Source organism: Adiantum capillus-veneris, chromosome 22 (genome assembly GCF_014529385.1).
Source record: "Adiantum capillus-veneris isolate H3 chromosome 22, ASM1452938v2, whole genome shotgun sequence".
Taxonomy (NCBI): domain Eukaryota; kingdom Viridiplantae; phylum Streptophyta; class Polypodiopsida; order Polypodiales; family Pteridaceae; genus Adiantum; species Adiantum capillus-veneris.
The window spans coordinates 27931979-27951939 of record NC_140952.1 but is presented as its reverse complement, the minus strand read 5'-3'; the positions used below and the strand labels follow the sequence as shown (position 1 = coordinate 27951939).

General features: G+C 43.1%; 1 pseudogene; it reads left to right on the top strand.

Moving 5' to 3' along the window:
- Positions 1 to 919: 919 nt before the first annotated feature.
- On the top strand, positions 920 to 19643 carry LOC147429078 (uncharacterized; annotated as a pseudogene).
- Positions 19644 to 19961: the final 318 nt, after the last annotated feature.

Here is a 19961-nt window from a genome sequence, read left to right as displayed (position 1 = left end):
AATAGGCAGCAACAAGTTTTGAACAACCAAAAGCAGTAGAAAAAACTGAGATAGACCCTTCTACGACCACCCAACAAGAAATATTTGAGGCATCTACTAAGCCTCAAGAAGCAGAATCAGCCACCCACCACAGAACCACCCAAGGAGCCACACACTCAAACGACTGAAACTTCTAGACAGCGTACAGAGCCTGAAGATTAGGAAACGAATGACGAAATTATCATACAGGTTAATGAATATGCCAAGCAAATGCAGTTGATGACATAAAAAATGCGAACAGCAGCACTCAGCCATAGTGCTAAGGCCAAAGAACTTGAGCTAGTCATTGATGCTCTACAAGGAGATTTAGATGACAGGATGAATATGATTTCAGATCTACAAAGACATATCAAAGAGCTGAAGGATGAAGCAGAACAACACCTGGTTGCAAAAGAGAAGTAGTAGAAAGAACTGGAAGAGCTTCTAACCAAGTTATCTGATGCGTGCAAGACCAAAGATCAACAGCTAACAGAAGTCACAAATGAACTCCTAACCACTACTCTGTCAGTCTAAAAGATCCAAGTGCAGCTTGATGTAGCAAATGCTTCTGTATAGTACTCTGAGCAAAGGATCAATGATCAGGTAACTTTTTTGAGATAGATAAGACAAAATCCTATTGTTGCCTCGATCAAAGGTACAGGTGAAGTCTATAAGACTTTGGAAAAGAGAAAATAGGATCTTGAGTTAGAGCTAAAGCTAGAGCAATCACAAAGACAAGACCTTGCATTGATGTGGGTCCAAAAAGAAGAGAAACGGCTCAAAGAGATAAACAAATTAAAAAGAGTTAATCAGCTGTTGAGAGAGGGACAACCAGAAACTCAAGACAAAGCAGGTACCTCTGCGCAACCAACTATTGACATACCCTCAGTCATTTGCTGAGATGGAAACGCAACCATCAGAAGGCCTAGAAGGAGACGTGGATTTTCAAGAACCGCTCACTGAAGCTGAGCAAGTACTCATGGCCCAGCTTTCTAAAGGTGAGGAAGATGCACTCAAAGAGAAAATTTTTCAGGAAATAGATGTTGAATGGAAAGCAGCAATGGAGTGGGAGTTGAGAATTCTTCACTTAGTCAATGTAACTCAACTCACTCCCAACCAAATAAATGCTCAATGGCATCAACAATCACTGCCATACCCCTTGATCAAACTAGAGCTATTATAGGTAAAGGAAAGACTATACAAATATATGCAGGAAGAAAGCTCTCAAGATATCCACCCCAAGTGGAGAAAGAGCTGGTTGAACAAGAATCTGAGATATTTAATTCTGCTGACAAGAGCACCTGCAGCCCTTCAAAAAGTCCCAACATTCTATCCTGTACCAAGGGTAAAGACATGGCAGGCATACAAGGCACTAAAAAAGAAGAGGCCTACATGGCTCAACTATCCACGTTTACTAGCTCCAGAGCAAGGACCGGAAACAGAGGAATACATGGTGAAAACCCTAATGGGTGCCTTGAATTTCTTCAAGAGACTTCCTAACCTCTTATGTGCCATGTTGTATAAGATTTGTAGAATGCTGCTCACATGTATTCAAGCTTTTCACGAGCTAGAGCAAGCCGGAGCGCCATGAATGTCTTTCCTCGAAGGCAATAAGGCAATAAGGTTCCGAAGAAGTCCTTTACGGCTTCTATGCCCAATCAGCAATATGTTGGCGTTTGAGGAAGCACTCTATACAGGTTTCTTCACTTGACGAACGAAGATATTTGGGCCAGACTGCTAGTGATAAGCAACCTTATATCCATATTTTGTTGGCTATTCAGCCATTGAGATTAAAAAAAGAGACACCGTGCAGTTCTTGCATGTTCTTGACAAAGAAAGAAGATTCAGATATGAGAAAGCACTCCATGTGCTTAAAGACTGCCATGCCAGTTGTCAACCCAAAGACTACTTCAGCCCATGAAGTTGTGTCAGGGGACGACACAGTCGAGGAGGGGGGGAATGTTAGCAGCAAGCTAATCTCGGATAACATTTTTTGGAGCTCTTATTGTAAAAGCACTTATTATTTTGATGAATCGAGAATGTTGTAACTCCTACTTTCTAGATAAACAGTGTACTTGATGAGCCGAGGCTACAAGCTTCCAGATTGTATCAACCTGTCTTTAGTTAGAGCTCCTAGAATATTAGTTTTGACCCCAAAAACCTTGGCTAAGGTATAAAAGCCAATTTTTGTAAGTATCTTGTAAGTTTTTGGATAATAGAAACATTCTGAAAGTTGCCACATCCTCTGCCTCGGCCCATACCCGTTTGGAATCGGCCACGTCCCTGACCAGTACCACTGGTACCTTGTCTCTCCTCTTGAGCTACTTTGACGGGTTCTACCTTCACTGGTTCAGTGTAGGCGACCACTGACAGATATTTGCCCTTCTTAAAGTAGTGAATCCTGATGCCACAATTGTTCCATAGATTACCAAAAGCCTTACAGTAGGTACATTGTGGACATTCATTGGAGATATGGTCCTTGGATTTGCATTTCGAACACCAAGTCTCCATCTTCCGAACTAGCTGTCTTGTGTGGCTAATTTTGGCAATCTGTCTAGCCATTTCTTCAATTTTCTTGGTCCAAGATCCCTTCTTTGACTTCTCCTTGGATCGTTCATTAGAGCTGTTTTCGGAGCTTTCGGACACCTCACTAGAATCAAAACTTTCAGTAGCAGAGCTACTGCTACTGGTCCTTCGCTTTTTGTGACTCGTTTCTTTCTTGACTTGCTATTCCAGCTTCAGTGCCCTTTGGACCAGATCATTGAATTTCTTGGTAGGAGCTAGTACCTCTTGCTCCCCTAAGCTTTTTTCTTCTGAAACCATGCCCTCAACCTTTTCTCAGATGGCGGTTCCTGTAACTGCCTGGTTAGCTCCTTGATCTTTTCCACATAACTTCGGACTGATAGATTCCATTGTTTGATCTTATCTAGTTCACAGAGGATATCTTCATCCCCTCTATTGTTGGAATATTCCAACCTGAAGGCTTTAAGCAATTTGTTGTATGATATGAGCTGGCAGTCAGGGTAATGGTAATACCATTTCCTCGCTGCCTCCTTCAAGGTTTGTGGAAAATATTCCCCCCAATCATCTTCATCAATATTTTTCAGTTCAGCATACTGCTCAAAAGCCTATATGTGAACCTCTGGGTCATCTTTCTTCCCTCCCTTGAATATTGGAAAAGAAATTTTCAGGGAAGCTGTGTAATCATTCCAATTACCACCCACTGATCCTGCCACTTCTCTTTTTGGATTCAGAATGGCGCTTAGAAGTCTTCTTGCAATTGTCAGTGTCAGCATCCGAATCAATCTCTGTCTCTGTCTCGGTGTCAGTGTCTTCTTTTGTCTATCTGCTAGAAGTACGGTGACTTCCTTTACTTCCCTTGGTACCCTCATCCCCCTGCCGGGATCAAGAACTCTTGGAACTCTTGGCTTTCAGTGCTTCCCGTTCTGCCCGGTCGGCGTCGAGAATGACTGGAGTGATGTGAGTTTTGCGCCTCATCAGCCTGACTATGATCCTCCTGAGCCTCAGTGTCAGTCATCTTCTCTTGCTTGGGGTCAGACTCTCTTCCTGACTCCTCAGGAATGGGGTCAACACGAATGGTGGATTTCCGGCCACGACTGGATTTAGGTGCCATTGCTAAAAACTTCCAACTGGGAGAAGAGTCTTTCAGTCAACGAGATTCAGCTTGAGCCACCGTGATCGCCAAAATGGAATTGGAGCTGATCTCTTGAGACAGCTAATTCCAGTGTTAGAAGATTTCAGCTACTAGTGTGAGAAGATTTCAGACAGTAGACTGGACAGAAATCTGAAACTACACTGGAATTTGGATACTAGAATAAGAATCAGACTTATGTACTGGAAATAATGTTCAGATTCAGATTCAAAATACTGGATGAGAAGTAAGTGTAACTGGAATATCTGCCATGATTGGGATTACAGATAAAAGATTACAGTGAATATGATTTACAAAGAGAGTACAGCTGACAACAACTGCCAATGATTCTCAAGTACAAGTGTAGCCAAAGTGCTAACCCAAATGATAACAATTGCCAACCCTATTACAATGTAATGGGCCCTATTTATACACTTCGGGTTTACTGTAGTAATTACCATAGTAACTGCTAAGTAATTCGCTGCCCATCTCCTAAGAGAACGTTCCCACATAGTGAAACTATCTAGTCGTCTACAAGGGGTGATGTCAATAGCCGCTACAATTCGCGGATCGTTTGTTTCCATCCGTGCACGCTTGCGAGGATCGTCCCATAGTCCATAATCTTCTACATGACTCAAGCATATCCGTCAAAGTCGAGCAATGGCGCATTTGCACCGCACGCATGGGCATGGTAATCGCTCGGCCAACCACCGTGATCTATCTGGTTCAGTGGACAGGCCAAAATCATCCCAAGCAACCTACATTAATAAATTACATACACTAATTAAAATAAAATTACAAAAAAAGGTTAATAAAATATCAACAAAAAGTAAGAAAATTTAACATGCATGGTAATCAAAACTTTTAGGTAGCAATGTCATGTTCAAAGTACTAGGAATCATTTCATTTTATATACATTTTATCAAAAATATACTACCAAAAGATATTGAAAATCACAGGTCATAATGTCAGAACGTGGCCTTCTCTCTGGTTGCGCCGAAATTGCGGTGCGGTAGTACTTGCGGTAAAGGTTGCGGTAATGCTCGCAGAAAATGATTTTTCAAATTTTTTTATAAATAGGGGCACCCGCGTGCCCCGCGAAGTTCAAAACCCTAAATTTCAAATTTCATCGTCTTCTTCACAGAAGCCGAAAGCAAGAACCTCACAGCCTTGAGCTCTTACACCCTTGCTACCTACTCTTCTACTCTCCACCATCTCTGCTTTTCCATCTATACTCTCCTATCCTCTCCCAACAAGCTCTTCAATTCCATGTAAGTTTTCTTGTTATGTTTCTTGATTTTTACACACTCATACACACGCATACACACACATGTATACACTCATACACACACATACATACACATACATACACACACACATGCATACACACGCACAAGTTAACACGCATGCAAATACACATACACATGCATACGTTAACACACATGCAAATACACATACACATGCACAAGTTAACACGCATACAAATACACATACGCACACACATGCGTTAATTTAAGTTATGCATTAGTATGTGCATACACTAATTAGTGTGTGATTACACATACTAATTAGTGTGTGCATATGCCAATGCGTGCACTAATTAGTGTGTGCATTACTCTAATGCGCACACTAATTAGTACGTGACTACACACACTAATAGTGTGTTTACATACACTACTTAATGTGTTCTTTACACACACTAATTAGTGTGTGCATTATTCTAAATGCACACACTAATTAGTGTGTGATTAGTGTGTGTATTATTCTAAATGCACACACTAATCACACACTAATTAGTGTGTGCATTGGCCAATCACATTGACCAATGCACACATTAATCACACACTAATTAGTGCAAATCACATTGGTCAATGCACACACTAATTAATGTGTGTTAACACACACCAATTAGTGTGTGCATTGGCTAATCACATTGACCAATGCACATATCAATCACATTGGCCAATGCACACACTAATTAATGTGTGTTAACACACACCAATTAGTGTGTACATTGGCCAATCACATTGACCAATGCACATATTAATCACACACTAATTAGTGCCAATCACATTGGCCAATGCACACACTAATTAGTGTGTGCACAAGCCAATTAATTAACACACACTAATTAGTGTGTGATTAGTGTGTGCATTGGCCAATGCACACACTAATTAGTGTGTGTTAACTAATCACACAAGCCAATGCACAAGTCAATTACACAAGCCAATGCACACACTAATTAGTGTGTGTTAACTAATCACACAAGCCAATGCACAAGTCAATTACACAAGCCAATGCACACACTAATTAGTGTGTGTTAACACACACCAATTAGTGTGTGATTACTGTGTGCATCGGCCAATCACACAAGCCAATGCACACACTAATTAGTGTGTGATTACTGTGTGCATCAGCCAATCACACAAGCCAATGCACAAGTCAATTACACAAGCCAATGCACACACTAATTGGTGTGTGATTAGTGTGTGCATTGGCCAATGCACACACTAATTAGTGTGTGTTCATGTCAATTACACACTAATTAGTGTGTGTATATGTCAATTACACACACTAATTATGTTAAATTAAACACTAATCAACACAAAAACATAAACATACCTCCATGATTAAGTCGTAGGTGAAGTATTAGGCCCCAATGGCCGTCCAAGTGATCGCACAATCAGTCACACTAATCATAAACACAATAATCTCTTATTAGCCAATACACACACTAATATCTTATTAGCACTCAAGGCTTTGCAAGGTTCTTTTATAGGTTGTAGACACACCTTGGATTCTTTCTACATTGGATTATTTCAACATTGGATACTATAGAGAATCCAATGTTAAAAATATCCAATGTTTGAAAAAAATCAATGTGTAAATTTTTAATCATATATTTCAATTTTTATTAGCGAGAATCTTTGTCGCAATAAATGCAGACCATGTCTTCTTCTTACACACCACGCTTTTGTAGCATTGAGGAGTTCATGGCGGATGGGATGTCATATCCCGATGCTCTCTCTGCCTATCATTCACAGCCGTGGCCTCAGCAGTCATCATCAGGGTTCGGCTGGTTTCGAGACGCTCTTGGTGGGTCTGCTGCTGCCGTACCTGTGACCGATCCAGATGTGGAGAGGGCATTGCATCTTTGGGCTGAGTGGTTAGGTTCATAGGAGACCCTTACGCAGCGCTATTCACCGGCACAGCTAGCAGCGTTTGGATTATCTGAGGTCTCTTCTCCGACTGATGGCACTCCATACCTGAAGAGTTTTCCACCTACAGCTCCAGGTTCATCTTTTCCTTCACAGGGTGCGATGCCCTTGGGTGCGACGCCACAGGGTCTGAAGCCACGGACGTCCACCTATCCATCACCTATCCCACCTTCTGCCCTAGATTCACATCGGCACTCTTCTGGCAGTCAGCGCCAGGGCAGCTCGCGCGCTAGCGCCGGTCGATCTCGACGAGGGAGTGGAGCTAGTTGTTGTTTTGGAGGGGGGAGGGAAGTACTACAGATTCTCCTCCATAGTCACCGTTCCCTGCTCTAGCAGAAGATGAGGACCATGACATGCCTGCACTAGATGCTCCCGGGTTGTACTACCAGGTTCATAGAGGAGGTATGGTGGATCTCGGGACAGTGCAGGGCAGGAGATTCCGCACACACGTCAACCAATTAATCCACTCCACATATATCAATTGTTTTCTCAAATTTGATCAGGAGGATCCCTACAACCTCACATATATAGAGACAACCATGCACATGCGTTTTCCCAACCCTGAGGGGAAACAATTCTCAAGGCAATGGTTGCAAGAGCATGTCAAAACATTTCTCAAAAACAAAAAATCTATTGTGAGGAGAGCTGCAAAGAAGACAATGGAGTCTCCTGAGCACAGCTATCGGCCAGGAAATGTCCATGATGTGGAGTGGGAGACAGCTATGGAAGAAAAAGAGGACGAAAGGGCAACGGGCGCGAGGATGCATACACACCAAGTTGAGACCAGATCCCATCAGACTCCTAGGCATTATGGTTCGGGAGGAAAAACGGCTTGGAAAGACAAATATGTAGGTAAAAATATTAGTTTTATTGTAAAAAACCTAATGTTTTTCATTTAATTAATTGGTTGTTGCTATTTTTTTGTCAGTATAATATTACCATGAGTCGCCCGACCAGCGATGTGCAGAGATATAGAGAGAACCATATCTAGTATCAAACTTGGTGTTGGTTGTATAAAAATCAAATGATCTCTTGAGAGGAGTTCGAAAATGCGTGCAGAAGTCTGCAACATGTAAGTTTAATCTTATTTAAATTATCAAATTGTTGATTTTATATCAAATATTAAATAACAAAGTGTTAATTGTTTATTTTTTTGGTTTTGTAGAGTCAAGGAGTTCCACGCGAAACGCCACCCTCTCCCCTATGAGCAAATTGCACACACGTGTTAGCGTTTTGGTCATGATCATCCTCTATTTTGTATAGCGGGCTTTTTTTGCCCTCTTTATGTAAATGCAATTACCTATCATTTTTTGGCTCAATGTATTGTCCAATTGTATTTCCACTTATGTGAATAAAATTATCAATCATTTTTTTGGCTCAATGTATTGTCCAATTGTAGTTTGCTCAATTGATATTTTGTTGTAATTAAATTTCTTGTAATTAATAATAATTTTGAAAAATATTTTAAATAAATAAAAAAATAGATGACCTTTTGGACGGTCCTGCAAAGGATCATCCAAACGGTCATCTATTTCTTTATCATAAACCGGCACGCGATAATGCTCGCAACAATATCATTGCGGTAATATGTGCGGATATGATTGCAGTAACACTCGCGGTAATACCTGCGGATATATAGTCGCATCCATTACCGCACACATTACCGCTAGACCATTACCGCCATCTTTGCCGCACGCTTTTCCGCTTACGGGAAATTTCACAATACAATTTTATTTGTTTTTGTGCGGTAATGCCTGCGATAATACCGCGCATATGTTATAGTGTTTGTGCATGATGGAAAACGGGCCAATAGCGTTCCCGTTTTGATTTCTGCAACATATCCATGTGAATATTTATGTAGATAGGAAGATCTTCTACCAACAGAAGATTACGCTACGGTGCTAGGAGAAATCCTTAGCTCCCCAAACCCTATCATTCTCCGCATATTGTATTACCACCACTCCTTCAATGTTTCCATCTTTATCCTATTTTAATCTATCCGCCCAACCCTGTAAAAAGCCACTATGAGCCGCTACTGTCATTAATCTTGTTTTAAAAAAAAGTTTGTAATTCCTTGAGTTACTACCATGGCAAGTGTTTCTTTCCCCATGTTCAGTGGAAAGAAGGGAGAAGACGTCACCACCGACATTCTGGATGATTTCAACATCGCTTGTGTGGTTTCCAACAAGGATGACGATGCCTCACGGCTACAAATTTTTCCTCTACTGATGAAAGTAGAGGCCAAGTCTTGGTACAATGCTTTGCCCCAAGCTACCAAAAATGTATGGGATGTGTTACGTGCTTCCTTTGTGAAGAGGTTTGGTGGAGGCACAACCTCGGAGAAGCTATGGCAGCTACTGATGGAATTAAAGCAGGGAGGTCTGCTAGAGTATGCCACATACGAGTCCAAGTTTGTGGATTTGTGGGAGAGATGGGTTGCCTAACTGGAGGAAGGTGAAGGAGTGCCTAATTTCCCGAAGAAGGACCGTTTCATTGCTGGCCTGTGGTCGCCGCTTAAGGAGAAGGTGAAGGGAAGGTTTCTTGCAACATATGAGTTGGCAGTAGAAGTAGCTTGCCTTAAAGACAAGAAGCTCCACATGCAAGCAAGAGTCAATGAGTCAGAGGAATCAAGCTCAGTCCGACTAACCCTAGTGATTGCAACAGCTGTTCATAGAGCCCAACCACAAGAGGCATCAGAAGCGCAGCAAGACCTGCTAAGTCCCATCACTACCCAACTCGAGAGTTTATCCGTGCATCTGGTGCAGCAACGGCATTCACCCGTCAGAAATCCATAACAAGGAAGAGGACAATGAAGGAAAAACCAAGAGTACCACTGCTATAATTGTGGGGAAGACGGCCATGGCATGTACTACTGCCCATATCCAAGAAGGCAGAATTTCAATAGAGGAGGGAGGTAGAATCAGATCTCTCCACCAAAGGCAAGACCACCACCACCCAGGCAACCAAGGCTGATTCCACCGGTCCAAATCCTTCGACCACCTGTACAACAACCACAACCAAAACCTCTTATCCCACCGCTACCCCCACCACTTGCTGTAAACCAAGTGGTTAGTGTCATTAGCTTGGAAGCTAAAGGGAAGGCAAAGGTAGAAGAACCAGTTTGAGAGAATCACAAAGGGAAAGGGAAAGTAGAAGAAGTGGATGCCATGGGAGTAAAGCGTGCCAGGCACAAAGAAGCCTCTCAAAAGGAAGAGAAAATGAAAGGGAAAGGTGAGTCTAGCAAGCAATCATCTAAGCCGCGATGGAAGATAGACTTCGTGGATTTTTCACTAGGTGAGTATGCTAAACCATACGACTTAGTTCAGGATGTGTTGATGCAGGGCCCTAAGATAACGTGGCCCCAATTACTCCACCTTGCACCAAGGATGAGGAGGCAATGGACGAAGATGGTAAGTACAAGGAAATCAAGACCAAGGATAGGTGGGGCTATCTCTGGGAGGGATCTCGACGACATCCACCAACTATGGATGCCCACATCAAGGGGAATGAATCTGAAACATCTACATAGATGGTGGCGCGCAAATATGCGTCATGAGTGAAAAAATGATGCACCATCTAGGCCTAGACATGAGTAGGCCGGCACCCTGCCGAGCCAAAATGGCACATAATGTAAGAGTGAAATGTGTAGGCATTGTGATTGCGGTCAAAGTAAAGGCATTCAATACAGAAGTGGAGGTAGACATCTTCGTTATGCCACACAAAGGGGAGGGCTACCCTATCATTCTTGGAAGACCTTGGCTCATGGCTATGGAAGCTAAGCAAGACTGGAGTATCTGAATGATCCAGATGAAGGATGCTAAAGGGAAGTCCATATTCTACGACATGAGAATTCGGAAGCAACACAACATGATTTTGGAGGCTTCAAAAGATGAGACCACTAGTGACTATTCGTCCACCTCAGGAGAAGAGACAACAACAAGTGAAGAGAGTGACAGTAGCATCGAAGTGATGGGGGTCATCCTTAAAGACCCAAAAAGATTGACACAATCTAAAGCACCTCCGACAAACCGAGAGGAACCATCAGGTACGCAATCCTTAGAGGACACAAGTAAGTTACATCAGATGCTCTCTAGTGAGTTAACCGATGAGGAGAGGAAGGAATATGTCTCCATGCTAGGTAACTTCACTACATTTTTCATTGATGGTTATGATAAGATCACAGGAACCACAGTAGTACAACACTACATAAAACTGAAGGAAGGAAGTAAACCTGTAGTGCAAAAGCTCAGAAGACTTGGGGTAATCCAGCAAGAGGCCCTACTCAAAGAAGTGAGGAATTTGCTACGAGCAGGTTTCATCTACCCCGTCGAAGACTCAGAATGGGTCTCTCCAGTAGTAGTCACACCAAAGAAGAATGGAAAGTGAAGAGTTTGTGTGGAATATAAACCTCTCAATGCAGCCACAAAGAGGGATCACTTTCCCCTCCCATTCCAAGATGAAATTCTCAATGAAGTGGCAGGTCATGAGCGCTACACAGTATGTGATGGCTACTCAGGATACTTTCAGATTAGCATTGTGGAAGAAGACCAGAAAAAGACAACTTTCATAACACCTTGGGGATGCTTTGCTTACAGAGTGATGCCTTTTGGCCTCACCAACGCTCCGGCCACATTCCAGCGATATGTAACCTTTGTCTTCCAACCATACTTTGGAACGTCAATATGGGTCTTCATAGATGATTTTTGCATCTATAGTTCACTCTCTCTCCATTTGAGTAAAGTCTATGATGGCTTGAACAGGCTGCAAACCTTGGGTGGCCAGCTCAACGTGGATAAGTGTCACATTGGTGAAAGCAAAGTCACTCTCCTTGGCCATGTATTTCAGCAAAAGGGATTGAGGCTGACCCTAGCAAGATTCAAGATCTGGTATCTTCGTCATCACCCACCACAGCTAAGTAGTTGGTTTCTTTCCTTCATAAGGTAAGATACTTAAGCAAGTTCATTCACTTGTTATCTCAAGTGGTTCTCCCTATACAACAGGTCACCCAGAGGGATGTCTTCTCATGGAGTGAAGAAAATGAGCAGCAATTTACTGAGGTGAAGCAAATCCTAGATACGCTTCGCACCATTTCATCCCCCAAGTGGGACAAGCCATTCTATGTGAACCCTAGTGTAGGAAGTGATACACGCAGAGCCGTACTAATGCAAAAGGACCCCCAAACATCTTTCATGCGTCCTATGTACTTCTCTAGTCGTGTCATGACCCCATCAGAAAAGTGATTCACCGCAGTAGAACACATGGTGCTCGCACTAATGTTTGCTACCACAAAGTTCCGCTCCTATCTACTGCCTAGACCCTTTGTAATTCTGACAATGGAGGAGGTTTTTCCGTATGTAATGCGACACATGGATGTCTCATCTAGGATCTCTAAATGGCTAGTTAGGTTACAAGAGTTTGACTACACCATGCAAGTAGAGAACTCCACCAGGGCTAGTTTAGCGGGTATTCTTACTCATCGCCACTATGAGAAGAAGCTGAAGGTCAACACGGAATCTAAAGAAGAGACACCAATGGTAGAAAGTCCTAAGCTAGAAAGAGCTCACTCCCTTTTCTTTGACGGAGCATACAAGAGAACAGTGGACCAGTCTGCAGCTGGCATAGTCATTTTCAATGAGCAACAGGAAAGGGTATTCTCCATTGGGCAGCTATTACACTCCCACTCCAACAATGAAGCAGATTATGCAGCTTTAATTCTTGGGTTAGAACAATGTATTTTGCAAGGGATTCAGCACCTAAATGTGTTTGGGATGCTTTTCTTCTGATAAAGCAGATAAACGGAACTTGGGTTTGTAAAAATCAAGTTTTACTTGGTCAACTACGCCAAGTTAAGGATCTTTAAAGGAAGTTTGAATCCAATGCAACTATTTCATGTCCCCGAGACAGAAAATCAGGAGGCAGATGGTCTAGCCAAGGAAAGAATACAAGATGTTCCCATAGGAGCAATCAAACTAAAACTACCTCTCTTTCAAGGAAGTGATGCTATGCCTGATATCATTAGCTTTCTAGATACAGGAGAATGTCCGAAAGGGTATACTAAAGGCCAAAAACAGTGGCTGGTAAGGAAGGCTACAAGATACCACCTTGTAAACGACCACTTGTATTGTAAGGGCAAGGATCAAATTATCAGGTGAGTGCCAACCTCCAGTGAGATCACATAGGTAATTTCAAGTTGCCATGATGGTATCTGCGGCGGTTATTTTGCTTTAGATATCACCAGTAGGAAGATTCTATAAGCAGGATACTCTTGGCCTAGTCTAAACATGGATGTACATCATTGGTGTAAAACATGCAAGGCCTGTCAAGTGGCCAATGATCGCACACTAACCTATGAGCCACAGACTCCTATCATTTCATATGGTCCATTTGAGAAATGGAGAATAGATGCAATCGATCCTCTACCAAGGGCCCAATCAGGAAAACTATACATTCTAGCTGGTGTGGAATACATGACCCGATGGGCAGAAGCAGCATCCACCACCCGCATTATAGCCCAAGAGGTAGCAAAGTTCATATTTGAGCACATTTGTTGCCGTTTTGGCACTCCTCTTGAGATAATATCAGTTAGGAGACCAGGTTTTAGAGGCGATCTGGTGGGAGAACTGATGAAAAAGTTAGGCATTACATGCCCACATTCCACACCATACTATCCACAGTGTAATGGCCTAGTAGAAAAGGTAAACGGAATGATCTGCAAAATCATCACAAAGCTAGTGAATAACCACACAGGAGACTGGGATAAACATCTCATGGCTGCTCTATGGGCCTACTGAACGACGTTCCGAACATCATTAGGTTTCACCCCTTTCCATCTAGTTTACAGAAAGGAGGCAATTCTACCCATTGAGGTATAGATAGCCAGCTTACGAGTCATGGCTAGCCAAATACAGCGCCCAATTGAAAATCTCTTCAACCACATTTTGGATCTGGAAAGGCTACAATTAGATAGGGAAGATGCAATCAATCACTATGCAGCACAAGCAGAGCGACGTCGGCTCACCTTCAATCAAGGTCTTAAAGAAAAGGGCCTGGAAAAATGCATGTTAGTATTGAGATACGACAATAGATTTGACACCAGAGCGACGTCGGCTCACCTTCAATCAAGGGCTTAAAGAAAAGGTCCTGGAAAAAGGCATGTTAGTATTAAGATACGACAATAGATTTGACACCAGGAAGTACAAGAAATTTCAACCCCGATGGGAAGGACCATTCATTGTCAAAAGGCGCTATGATAACAGCAGTTGTAAGCTGATGGAAGCAGATGGGAGAATTCACAAGACTAGAGTCAATGGATGGAGGCTAAAAAGGTATTTCCTTAGGTTTGATCCAGAGTTCATGCTAGATATTCCAGAAGAGGGAGAACCCTCCAACTCCACGACTAAGGAATCAGAGGTAGGGCTAGAAGCATGAATGCCTCTAGCCAGATAGGAGGGCTAATGACGGCCGGTTTTCAGAACCGGGACCGCGAGAACCAAACCCCAAGAAGGGGAGAGCATATTACCAAAGGAAAAACAAAAAAAAGGGAAACTTCTTTACCATTCACCACCAATTAGGCTGAACCACTAGCGGGGCGCCACCAATTTGGCCCGCTCTCTCTCTCCTATTGCTCGGCTCCGCCAACCCACTCTCTCTCACTTACCCTGCGGCTGCACCACCCGGCCCAATGGGCGCATAAAAAAACATTTCCTATATTCCCTAGCCAGTTTTGTAATATTCCCTCTCTCTCTCTTCCATTATTCTCTCTCTCTCTCTCTCTCTCTCTCTCTCTCTCTCTCTCTCTCTCTCTCTCTCTCTCTCTCTCTCTCTCTCTACAACAACAAAGCCCCCCCACCCCCTTTTTCCCGTTGACTAATCTCACCCCCCCTTTTCTCATGTTCTCTCTCGACCCCGCCACCCGAGCCCGTCCCTCAGACGCCATCCCGCGTGCTCTCTCTGCTTGAAGGCCGCAAGCATGAAGACCAGGGCCCGCTTTCTCTCTCTCTCTTATCCACCCTCACCGCCATGCACACCCGAGCCCACACCTCAGACTCATCCTGCGCGCTCTCCTCGCCACCACAGCCCTCAGATGCCATCACACTCTCACTCCATCTCTCTTACACACACCATACACAGCCCCACACACACACCCCGCCCTCTCTTTCTCTCTTGGTGTCGCCATAGCTGCACACGATCCTCTCTCACCTCCTCTCTGTTGCGCTCGCCATGAGCAGCCCATGCAGGCCCATTGGTAAAAAAAACACACACACACACACACACACACTCATACACTCTCACCCCATCACCCACTACACACACACACACACACACACACACCCCTCGCACGCACTCGCTCTCTCTCACTCATGCTCTCTGCGTCGCCGTTCTCTGCGGTAAACAACCAAAAATTATATATATATATATATATATATATATATATATATATATATATATATATATATATATATATATATACATAATACATATACTCCCCTAGTTCACATGCACGCTAATACGCATATACATACATCCATACACACATACATACACACGCACGCGTATACGCACACACCCAAAAAAATACAAAAAAAAGAAACCGAATGACATCGACATCGACAACAGAAAGAAGACGACCAAATCTTGCGACACCGACACAAAACAAGCAAAGGTGCCGAAGGCATGCCCCGGCCGACCCCAAAAGTGACGAATGCGCTACACCATGCACCAACGAGGCTGCCATTCACCGGCATCACATCCATGACGCCCTCTTCAATAAAACCCGTAGGTTGTCATCATTTTTTTCCAGTTTCAAAAAACCCTTGTAAAAAATCCCAAATTTGTAAATTCTCATCTCTCTAGGTGATGGTCACAAAGGCCCACCTAGAGGTTTTCCTTATAATATTTCCCAAGACAAAGCAAGGGTCAACCACCCAAGGCCACCGCCTTACTTTTTCTCCCCTGATTAGATTACCCTAATCAAGCCAAATTACCCTAATCTAAAGCAGCCAACACCTATAAAAAGGCACTGAGAGGTCACTATCGGGGGGAGGGGGGGGGGGCAAGTTCAGCAGAGGTCAACACTTGGTAGTATTTTGGTGGGAGGAATTGGAAACATTTGCATCACAAGAGAGGAGACTTAGTGTAGCGATTTTCTTTGGGAATTTGTACTATGCAAAAGGAGCTATGTCGACATCTTGACTCCAACGATCGATGCACACTCACTCATGTTAGCAAGCTTTTGTGTCAGTGAGTCATCTCTAAGAACGCACCAAGTAGGCTCACTATTTCTCCCTCTATCTCTCTATCGCTATGATTTTCCAGCTCGCCGAAAATAAGGTTGCTGTAAATATTGCAAGAGAATAATTCTCCCTCACACCCCCGAGGGTCTTCATCACCTGTCTATTCTCTGCGTGTGTGTGTGTGTGTGTGTGTGTGTGTGTGTGTGTGTGTGTGTGTGTGTGTGTGTGTGTGTGTGTGTGTGTGTGTGTAGAATCCGTGATATTTCAAATCACCGTTGTCTGCGTCCTAGCCGCTCAAATATAGGTGGTTCCCCCTGTTCGCTTCACCGTGACCGGCTTAAGGCGTGCATCGTCTCCCGACGTTTTGGAGGCCGTCGGGATCCGTGTCACGCTTTGCGCTCATCACTGGCATACCGGCCATAGTAGGGATCCAAAGGAGGGAAAATATGGATCCAAAGGGGGGGCCATCTGCAAAAGAGAAATGTGCAACAATGGGCTCTAACGACCTTAGGGTTTAGCCCATTAAGACTTTCAAAATGCTAAGGTTCCAAAATTCAAAGGTAACTCCAAATGGTCAAGCTTAGTGGAATTGGATGCTTTGTGAGTGAACAAAAGGTCTTCAAGTGGTCCTAGATTGATGGGGGCGAGCCCTTTTAGTAGGGGATGAGAGAGAAACACACACACACACACACACACTCTCATGCAAGCCCCTTTACACAAAGGGAATAAGGGACACATGTCACCTCCCTAGCGCAGTTGCCCCCAAGGTGCACTCAAATCCTATTAGATGGCCATAGAGGTGGACCAATGAGAATTAGTCTAGAGTACTTTTAGTTTAATTCATTTAAAAACACTTGATAAAAGAATCAATAAGAATTAAGCTCTCTAGAAGACTATTGGACAGTCTTCCAAGGGGTCCAATGAGAGTTTAGTTGCATTATTTAATTACATAAAGCTCTCACAAAAGGGGAAAGGGAGACACATGTCACAAGGCTATCACTTATGCTTCTTAATTCCTATTGACTAAGCTTTGAAAGGTCCAATCAGCAGGTGGAATTAGAAAGGGGGGTCGACCAAAATGAGAGAGGGGGTTGATTTGTGAAGGCATTATCTCACACACACTCACACAATATCATGTGTGAAGCAAGAAGACTCTCTTTCTCCTTCTCAAGTTTTAATGGAAAGCTTATCCCCTACTCTGAGCTTGTGAGAAGGAGGCCTACACCAACAAATCTTGGCTTTGTGATGCAAATCCAACCAAGAGCCAAGCTTCAATGCATGATCATCTCCTCTACCATGCTAATTACTAAGCTATGCTAAGCCTTTATGAGTGATTATGTGAGGAGATATATTTCTTTCTTGTAAGACTACTCCTTCTTCCTCTCAATCTACTCTCATACCCTGCTAGCTCTCACCATCTTCGAAGGTGTGTGTGGTCTTGGGTCTGAGACCGTGAGGGAATGGATCATTAGGAATGAACCCTCTAGGGGTCCTTTGGGATTACGGTTAATTAGAGTCCATCCAATGAGAAGAGGGTGGTGGACACACTCTATGCCCTCAAAAATGTAGGGGGACAAAGTAGTCTTATACTTCTTAATGAACTCTTACCTACTGAGAAGGTGGGGTGGGGGGGGGGGGGGGGGGGGGGGGGGGGGGGGAACCTCCAACTTCCCTCCTTTTTTATCCGGTTTTGAGAAGATCCCAAAATTTTGGAATTTTGATATTTTTTTCAAAATTTTCAAAACTCAAATCTTATCTTCTTAAAGCCCCCCTAGTTGTATTTTATGGTCTAAAAAGCATTTTTTGACCTAAAAAAGTCAAAACGTGCACCCAAAAACCCTAAAAATCAAAAATCTTTTTTTACTATCCAGAGCCCCCCCAAAAGTATTCCTTAGGCAAAAAGTATATTTCTCTCTCTAGAACCCCTTTTCCAACCCCTCCTTGGTTGCAGCCATCACACATATCCTCTACTCTAACACTCTCTCTCTACACCATCTCCATTGCTGCAACAAGGAAGCTCCTCTCTCCTCCCCTACCACCTTCAATTGCCACACCAAGAAAGGGTTATCCACCTTCTCCTCCCATTGCCACACCAAGAAAGTTTTAACCACCTTTTCCTATCACTTTATCCCACCTACATTGTAGCAACAAGCAAGGTCCTGCTCCTCCTCCTAATTTTCTTTGTTCAACCATGGCCAACTCTACTTTGCAAAGGCGGCCAAAGGATGAGGTCCCAGCACTTGCATGCCACAACAAAAGAGGTATAGATGATGAGTGGGTGCCACAAGAGTTCACCAAAGGTGCTTGGGTATACATGCAACCATCTTCTATTGGCCTCATCGTGTGCGGAATCGTGCAATCTTGGATCATCATTGAAAAGGAAAGCTCCTTGGCTTCAAGAACCCCAAAGACAAGGGGACCATAGCCATTGTGCAACATGTTTTCTCAATGTCAAGCATGCAATTGCAACAACCACCTCGATTTCCAACACATTGTAAGTACATGTTTTGAGAATACAAAGCTAGGTGTGAAATTACAGTGTAATGTTATTATGGATTCATACTTAAGATTTGCCATGCATTTATAGTAATATTTCCATCCATGTTGGTGGAGGAGCAGCCACTACATAGTCTCTCCGGAACATTCAATGCTATACATGAGGATATTGGAGCAACAATGTTCGCACATCTTTTCCCAACCAAACTGGTTCAAAGAAGGATTTTCTTCTATTCTCACTCTTATATTGTGCCTACTTCTACACAAGAGTTTGGAACACTTGAACCCATCAAAGTAACTTCCTGATTAAGTATGGAGTGGCCAATGCCAGATTTGTGGTCGATAGCATCTTTCAAGAAAAAGATGATAATAGATATCCAAAACTCTTTGAAATACTCTAAAGCTTCTAGGTCTGTGGGCTTGAGTTGATGTTTACCTATTCATTGTTTTGTGCACGTTTTTAAAGAGTTTGGATTTGTGGAGACTACCACAATGCTTGTATGTAAAGATGTGTATTCTGAGGAATCAGGAAGGCTTTTAGAAGAGGACTGGGGTTTTGTGGAGGGCATGCACAATGGGGACCAGTACCGTTGTAAGGTTGGAGCTTCAGATATTGGAACGTGCTATTTGAAACCCCGCACCTCCTTATACATACGATTCCACTATGATAGCTGGATGTGTAAGCTTGGAGTGTGGACTCCCTTAGACATCACTATTGCAAGCTTTGACATTGCAGTGAGGATGCCCAACGATGCTTTGGAGGCAGTCCAAGTGAACAAGCATTGGACTCTCAGTAATGTGCGAGAACATTTGGTTATTATGGGTTTTGAGGCCCTTCAACAAGTGCAATTTTGTTTACAAGGTCACAAGGTAAGAATCCTTCCACCACATTTTCAATACATCATAGTTTGTTGATCATTGGGTGCTTATTGTAATGAATGTCCGCAGATTAGGAAGAGAATGGAAGACAAATTGAAGGTCGAGGAGTACTGGGGCATGGATGGAACTATGCTATCGCTCTTATAACTTTGTAGCTCTTGCAATTTTGAAAACAATCCCCGATGTAATCAACATGATTTGCTTTGGCAAATCATGTCTTTGAATATAATTTTTTGCATTGAGATGAGAGATCATTTTTTGGTGAAAGTGTCTTTTTTTTTGAAAAAAATGTCTTTAAAAAATGGACCATTATAAAAGGGGGGACGCATAACTCATTCACACTTTTCACTTTCGCAATTCTTGAGCTCCTCCACTCTCTATCTACACCCCAGGCTAGACATGGATGCCTCCGCAGCCTCTGCATCTGCACCAACATCCACCCCTTTGTCACGCTTCATCCTCTTC